The 8207-nt window shown below is 32.1% G+C and overlaps 1 protein-coding gene across 2 annotated transcripts in view; it reads left to right on the top strand.

The window, feature by feature from the left end:
• Positions 1-2471: 2471 nt before the first annotated feature.
• The window catches only part of LOC119073590 (zwei Ig domain protein zig-8), a 131606-nt gene continuing 125870 nt past the window's right edge, over positions 2472-8207 (top strand). For both annotated transcript variants that reach the window (XM_037179164.1, XM_037179163.1), the window contains exon 1: positions 2472-3127. The gene's annotated coding sequence lies outside the window, so the exon portion shown is untranslated. The remainder of the gene's footprint in view (positions 3128-8207) is intronic.

Raw genomic sequence — 8207 nt, 5'->3', positions numbered from 1 at the left:
TGATCCCATCAACAAAAAATTGCTATCTAAATATGTGTTTCATTCAATAAAGTAATAGACTTTGCTTTCAAGGGGAAGTACATGGAAAAGTTAAATTCGAACTGATTATTTGAAAGTCCTTGTGGTGCTTGATGAAATGATTCCTCACAAAACATGTGTAGCAAATGAAAATCTAGATTTTTCATTTTAGTATTTGATTATTGTATCTTACGAGAAACTCACAAAAACTTAGAAAATAAAAATTCTAGATCTTCATTTGTTCAACGAAATTTTTGTGGAATCAATTACAAACCGCTATCAAATCAGAAAACATTTCACTTTTCCTCTCACTATATTCTGTTAAACAAATGAAGTTGCAGATTTATGGATACGATACGATTGTCGTTACTAACAGATTAGTGTTCATAATCTGACATCGAAAGCATCCTTGTTGAACTTAAACTGGCAACCTCTACACGTTCATTAGCGATATTGTGTTCCAATGCCACCGAGAAGCTACCACCCTGTGTATATTTCTATCGGACTATACGTCAATCCTTTCATGTCATACAGCACGTATCTCCTTAAGTAATACCATAAAAATTTTACGTGATATTTTGACTGTAAAAATACCAAGAAATTGTTATGAGCATTGCATAATATGCGCCGTATTCATCTAATGAAAAACCATCTCTCCGCCGAACAATATAAATTCTATTTAAAATAGATGAATAAACGTATGATGTGCAAAAATAAAAAACCACAAAGACAAATCGTTATAATATTCAGTTATTTTGAGTGAATGTGACAGAAAAATCCTTGCTAATTTTTTTCCACAGAAATAATGAGTCTACTCATAGTGTCGTATAGCGTGTCCCATACACCATGCAAGTCCATTATGCATCCGTATGTACATTCGTATAAAAATATTTTCGCGTTTACAATGAGCATATCTATGACGTCATATTATACGACGCTGGTGAGGCTTTATTAAAAGCTGGTAGTCAATAAACTTGACTTCGTGCGTTTCATATATATACGGTTTTCTCTTTCCGTCTTTGCCATTCCACAACTTCTTTCGAAAATAAACACAGTGCGCCGCCGTTGCACCACTGGTTGTTTTGTACTTGAGAGATTTTTACGTAAAAAGTGCTATGTTGTGAGATTTAACATTATGGGGTTGATGATGATAATATGCACACTCAAAACCACATTCACCTCTTGTTTATATATATGAAATTCATAACAATATCTCCCTATATTATATAAAAAGTGTAACGTGAGTACATATATTATAAATCGGCGGTGTATAGTCGACCAAACATTTTTTGTCATATGATAAATTTAAAACTAAACTCAGGGAATTTTAATTATTTATCAACCAATTTTATATTGTCTATATATGCTGTTCACACTGCCTGTAAATTAACGTGCAGTAGATGTTGAAAAAAAAACGACAAAATTTAATTTCCAACAACAGAGTGAATGAATGGTCCCTTAATACAAAAGTAATTTTTCATCATTTTCTTCATATACTAAGTAAAATCTTGGGATTAAGTTTATTAAGATTATGATTTTCTGTTTTCATTTTCTATTCGAGTTCATCAACTAGCCGAAAAGGATAGACGTGAAATGGAAACAATTAATATTTAAGAAAAAAGCCATCTCATAGCAAGTGCGTTTATTTTTTCTCCGTTGATTAATTACTTTGATTTATCCTTCGCCTTTCTATATTATCTGAACTTAAGCTATAAAAGAAGCACAAGCTTTATATATTTAATAATTAATTATAGGACAAAAGATTAGATAAAACACGGAAAAAAATCCAATCTACCCTTATTCTCTACATTCATCACCAACGAAGAGAAGAGAAGTGCATCTCTCACGATGGTTGGTTTTCGCGTCGACGCTCACAGGTCCCACGCAGATGGGTTTACTATGCTCAGTAATTTTACACTTTGATGAAAATATTTTCACATATCGACAGGAATACTTGTGCACTTTTAAAACTTTAGAACTTATAATTCTTGACAGTTTGTAATACTTGAGAATGAAACTTTGATTTACTTGCAGAGGTCGATGAATTTATTATTTGACGACTTAAAATATTCTGGCGAGTATCCTGATAAAAAAAGTGTCATCGACAGCTGTTAATGCTTTACAAGTCTAAAGTTTATTGATCTTGTTTCCCTTAAATTTGAGACAGACTCTACGATTGACTAATTTAGTGGCCTTAGCTGTAGTAATATAAAAGTCATCAGTGCTAGGACTTCGTTGCTGCAAAATAACTTCACTCTGTTCCAAACAGTTTCTGAATAGAAGTTTTCCCCTTCCTTTCAAACCTTTCAATGTTAACTCTGGAATGAATTTCACCACCACTGCGCACAATCCATAATAAAAGCTATTCTTTCCACAAAAATTCTCTCAACTCCAGTAGAATCGACATGCTGTGTAAACCCAAAATCTCGGGCGTATACCAGTCAACAGAAAATCTTTCAATACCGACAAACTATCGCGTCCTAGACGAAGGGTTTCCGCAAATTTTCACAGATTTTAATGGGAAATTTATACATAAAATTGACGAATCCGATAAAATAAAATCGAAACGATTACCGTCAGTCATTGGAACGAAAAATCGCCGTGATTCATATTTAAATACATTCGAAAATTACAATTTTTAACCGATTGTATTATGGAAATGTGAAAATTGGTGAATGTTTCGGTTAAGTACATTTCCGTGACAAGTGAATGTGCAAAGTGGTTTTTTCTTTCGTGTTATTGTCGTAACACTGTTCGAAATCGTACACATATAATTATCGTGGGTGAACACAGTGAGCACAACATTGGATTATATATAAATAACAATACTGAATTTACACGTTTATTTTTGGATTATGTGAAATTGATGAATATTTGTGCGGGAAGTATTCTTTTGATGAGTGAAAAAAAAATTGAATTTACAATTTGTGCAAATTTTGTACACAGCAATTTATGGTAAATTACGAAATCTGTAACAATTTTCGGGTGTGCAAATAATATTTAACATCAATTTTGAAAATTGATTGAACCATTTACTGAGAACATTGTTGGAAGTTTAATCAAGCACAAAAGGATTAATATTGTTGCTCGAAATTACAATTTTCTCGAGGTAAGTCATTTCAATATAGAAGATAATTTTAGACATTTCCTATATAACTTCCTATATAACCATCCCACGTATTACAGCAATTACACTGAATTTATCATAAATTATACGAATGATTTCTTTATCTATTCTTTCTGATTAATCCCGCAACAATACGAGCATGTACATGTCAAAGCCTTCCAAGTAAATCATTAAATTGTAGTACTGTTGAATATTTAATTGCTTTGCCGGCTTAACAAGCAAAAGGTAGCGGTGGGCGTTAAGTGTTTCAGGCTTGAGTGGCTATCGAAACACATTTTGAACATTTACTCCATTTAATTCAAAATTTAATTTTCTGAAGTTAACAAATAAATAAATAAAAAAAACTCGAGAAAATAACGACCGAAATGATGAAAGTTGAAATTTATTTTAAAGGGAAAAGTATCCTCTTTAAATGTATAAACAACACTCCGCTTTAACAATTTCAATACACTTCCCTGAGTAGAAAAGGTGTGTATATTCACTCACATTGCCTTTGAAACGTAAAACGAAGTATTAATCATAGGATAGTAAAGCATGTGAAACGGGTTTAATGTTTTAAAAGCTTTAAACCGCAAATTTTATTATACTTAAGTATTACGTCATATCGACGCGTAACACAATAACGAATTTATATGGAAACGAAGCATCGAAATTATTATCCCTTTTCGGAGATTGTTTTTTTAGGAAAAAGGAGAGAGCAGAAGTTAAAATTGTAACATTGTTAATATTATATTTCACCGTATTTTGGTGATATCATGGGATAATCAAAAGTTTTCATAATGAAAAACATAAAGTGAAATTATATTTTCGGAAAAATTAAAATAACATTCATCAGCATATCTGAACATAACATTTATGGGGGACACCCTTTAATTTCGATGTAATGCTCAACAATATACACATACACACAGAGAAAGAGCGAGAAAACAGAGTCTAGAGTATGCAAATTAAAATTGTTGTATATACGACACGACATCCAACGGTGAAAATTCTAATATAATTACTTTTGTTTTTTGATGGAAAATTCACTTTGAAAATTAAATTGTTACATGAATGTGTATTTGTGTGCACGATTTTTGGGGAATAAGACTCCTTTGAAAGAAAATTGAAAGTCAAGAACATAATTTATAAAATTTTCAAACAAATGAGCGAGATTTAAGAGGAGCGTTAATGAGTAATTAATATGAAATTTGTTCGCAAAGAACATTAAATAAATACGATAGCAACCAAAATTTCGGATTTCAAAAGAATAAATTATTTATTGCCATGTCGTTTTCGGTGTATGTTTGCTTGGGCTGTATAGACGATGTACGAAATCTTTTTGAAAACAGCAATTAATTATATACAACAAATTTCTTTTGTTTTCTCTTCAATGCTCATTCATGTTATCCTTTCGTCGTCTTCTAATGAACCGAACATTTTGTTTCCATAAGTTTGAACTCAACGATTTTATTTTATGTTATTGCATGTAATATTGATGATGATGAGCTTATATGTTGACAGTAAGTTGGTTATTTTCTATTTCCAATTCAACACCGAATAATTTTTGATTTGAAATGTTGTCCATGTTTGCGTCACATAAATCATTTTATCCCAGTAAGTATTATTGATTGGAAAACCGTCTTCGTACGCGATATAAGGGCGAACAAATTTTACCAAACAAATTATCATAGTTTTACCATTCGTCATTTTTAGTAGCTAGACGATCGTTTGTATTAGAAGCTATAAAGAACATTGAAGACAAAAGGTAAACTGAATATTTCGCAATTCCGGTCCATAATCATCACCTTTCCATGCATCCATTTAATGTAGTTTTGAAGGTATTTATTTCACTGTATTCCTGGACACAGTGCGATATTAACTTTTTTTCGCACGCAGTGCGATATCAACTTTTTTTCGCACGCTAAAGAACCTATTACCTTCATCGAAGGCTAAATTTTTATAAATAAAAATCTTGCATTGACCAGAAATCGAACCCCCGACACCAAAAGGTTTTTGAACACAAAGCAGCGACTATAGCCATTCGGCTGTAGAGTCACACAATTATGCCGAACGTATTGTTGAAGCGTATATACTAAGCATTGACTACTCGATTTCATTCTACGCGTCTCTTTACATCACATTGCATTGCAATGTGTATTATAATGCAGCCTTCTTGATCGTTCAAATGAATTTCTGTATACACAAGAATTTTGGAACAAAATGTAGGACATGTTTTGCATTGGAAAGGTGATTATGGCCCGAAATTGCGAAAAACGTTGTATCTACCACGGTAGGTATGCCGGTATTTTTTCGCACACGACGTCTTGTCGACCTCGGCTTCGCCTCGACATCTAGTGCGAAAAAATACCTTCATACCTACCTTGGTAAATAAATAACTAATATGTATCTCTGGTGCTCAGTTCTTTTTAATCTAAAGCTATCCTTACATCTTGAAGTAACTGGAAGAAACCAGAGGTAAAACAGACCCTAGTTCTATTTTCATTTGATTAAAATTTGAGCAACCAATTTACGAAATTGAGAATTATAAAACCCAAAATACTTTGTTGGTTCACCTATTCAACTATCCCAATCTCCAGTCATTGGCTACATTGTTGGATGACGCAGGAGGGTGTGTATAAGAATATTACTCTACTTACGGATGGCTATGTTATCTTGGATCAATTAAACGATTTTTCTAACAAGTGAAGTACTATATTTCACATCAGTCTGTTCATATTACTAACATCAAAGAATTAGTCGACTCGATAGTTATACTGATTGCTTATCAGTCAGGGAGCATGCCATTTGTGATGAGTTACTCGCTGAATCACACATCATTGTATCAATTCTGTTAAAGTAAAGGCGAACCACTCCACTTGCTAACACGAGTCACATACAAGCACAATAATACTATTTCCGTAAAAAACTTCGATTATAGACCTGACTATCATCCCTGATATTCTTAAAGAAAAGACTTTAAAATATGAGATTCTTCTGTTTGGAAGCTCAAAAACGTGACTTTTTCGAAACAAAAGCCGACACATAGAGGTCCGCCCTCTCCATTAATGCAGTAACAACACATTGCTCAACGGGCAAATCGTAAAAGTGGTGCTTCTAATACGAGGTACGTTGACTTGACGCGAATCCGAGGTCAATAACCACACAAGAAGTTATTTCCATCATTTCTCAAATTAATATGTAATGTCGTATTTCTGCGTGCACTGCTCAAAGGTCACAGTCACGTAATAAAGTTGTTTAGCATAATGGAAATTAAACAAAATTGGAAATTCTTTCGACAAGAAAAGCATTTCTTTAAATCTGTTGTGTTTCTGGCCTGTGATTTGAATATTTTATGCTGCCTGTACTTCTTCTCGTGTTTTTTCTGATGTCATCGGCTTCCATCAAAACTTTCGTCAAATGGTCATGAAATATTTAATTCAAGAAAATATAAATCTATTACGTCTAGTATTTGGTACCGAATTTTGTACTTCTTTTGTTTTAGCAAACATTTTGCTGTTTTCACAATTTTATGAATATGAATGCTGTGCCTATTCAATAAAAAATTTAATGAAATCCTAAATACAGTTGTCCTATATGTTATGTTAACGATTACATTAAACCACTTTGTTATTATGTTAAACCGTAACGTTACAAAGTTAAACGTAGCACCATTAAATAAAAACAAGTCTACTCCATTACAATCTATATTCTTAATAGCATGGCTGGAGAATTTTCATGTATCATGTCAAACGTTTTTTTTTTACATTCAATAGCATTCATACACATAACTTCCATAGTATAGCATACTATCGAAGATTCATATCGAGAATCGAAACAAAACACTAATGGCTGTATAATAATCACAATCAGTCGAAGTAATGCATAATTACATTCACGATCGGAAAAGGTTACGGAGTCAACATGACAACAACATTATAACAAGATTTGATCCGTTTCTATGTGTAAAAATAAGCTTTTGCATCGAAATAAATTGTCCACTTAATCCGATGACAGAATTTTTTATGATGAATGCATTTTCCAGTGAAAAAGCTTTTTAGCAAAGCTATGTTTTCGAATATTGTGAACTTCCCAGAATCGCTTTACATGTTACTTTTACTATGCTTCTGGCGCTAATACGATTTTTTTAAATAGCAAAAACGTTCGTTTTATGAACTTCGTAATGGGTATTTTATTTTCAAATTAAATTTTTTTTACGAACGCTATAACTACAAACAAGTCATTTATAATCTCATTGTTCATAAAAACGTAAATGGGGTTTTATCGTCTACTATCTGATTATTTGTATATACGACAACTATTTCCATATTCACTAAAAGGATTAAATGTATAAAATCGCTATTTTATTGTTCATTCATTAAATAAATTGGTTAATACGCTTGTTGTAATGTGCAGCATTTTTATTAGAAAATTCCGTATATAATACTGACTTACGAGCACGGACAGCTTTTTTTTAGAAAAAAAAACCCGTTCTACACTCAGTGTGTGCATAATTTATACATCCATCGTTGTATAAATAATATTAAGCTGAACTGAATAAATTATTACAGTCATTAATTATTGAAAAAAACCACGCAAGGGGTACGAACATGTGCTGACGTTCACTCACGTTATTTAAAGACCGATTATTTTACAAAACATTTAATCTGTTAAAAAAAGTTGGGAAATTAATTTTCTTCAAGAATTTGTTAGATGAAATTTCATGGAATAATTTCTATACTAACGGGTGGTGTATTTTAACTACTCATGCATTAGCTGAGATCTAGGAAGAGTTATGTAGCCCGACTAGCATTTAAATAAAATACGAAAGTTTGTTCCCTAGATTTTGACGTGGAATGATTCAATGACACAAAAACCATTTATTGTAAGTAAATTCGTTTTTGCTTCTTACCAAATATTCTTTATTTAGGCTTCTGAATATTTTTCCAGCAAAATTCCAGCAATACTTAGATTTTTCATCGTGACCTGACCTAAACTTTAACGTCAAGGATGCCTGTTGATATACTCTCTATTTTATACTGTTTACCTAAAAAAGTCGCTGGACAGAAACACAAAGATTTTT

This window comes from Bradysia coprophila, unplaced genomic scaffold (genome assembly GCF_014529535.1).
Source record: "Bradysia coprophila strain Holo2 unplaced genomic scaffold, BU_Bcop_v1 contig_138, whole genome shotgun sequence".
Taxonomy (NCBI): Eukaryota; Metazoa; Arthropoda; class Insecta; order Diptera; family Sciaridae; genus Bradysia; species Bradysia coprophila.
Note: the sequence above shows the minus strand (reverse complement) of the source record. Positions and strands in the feature narration are given on the sequence as shown.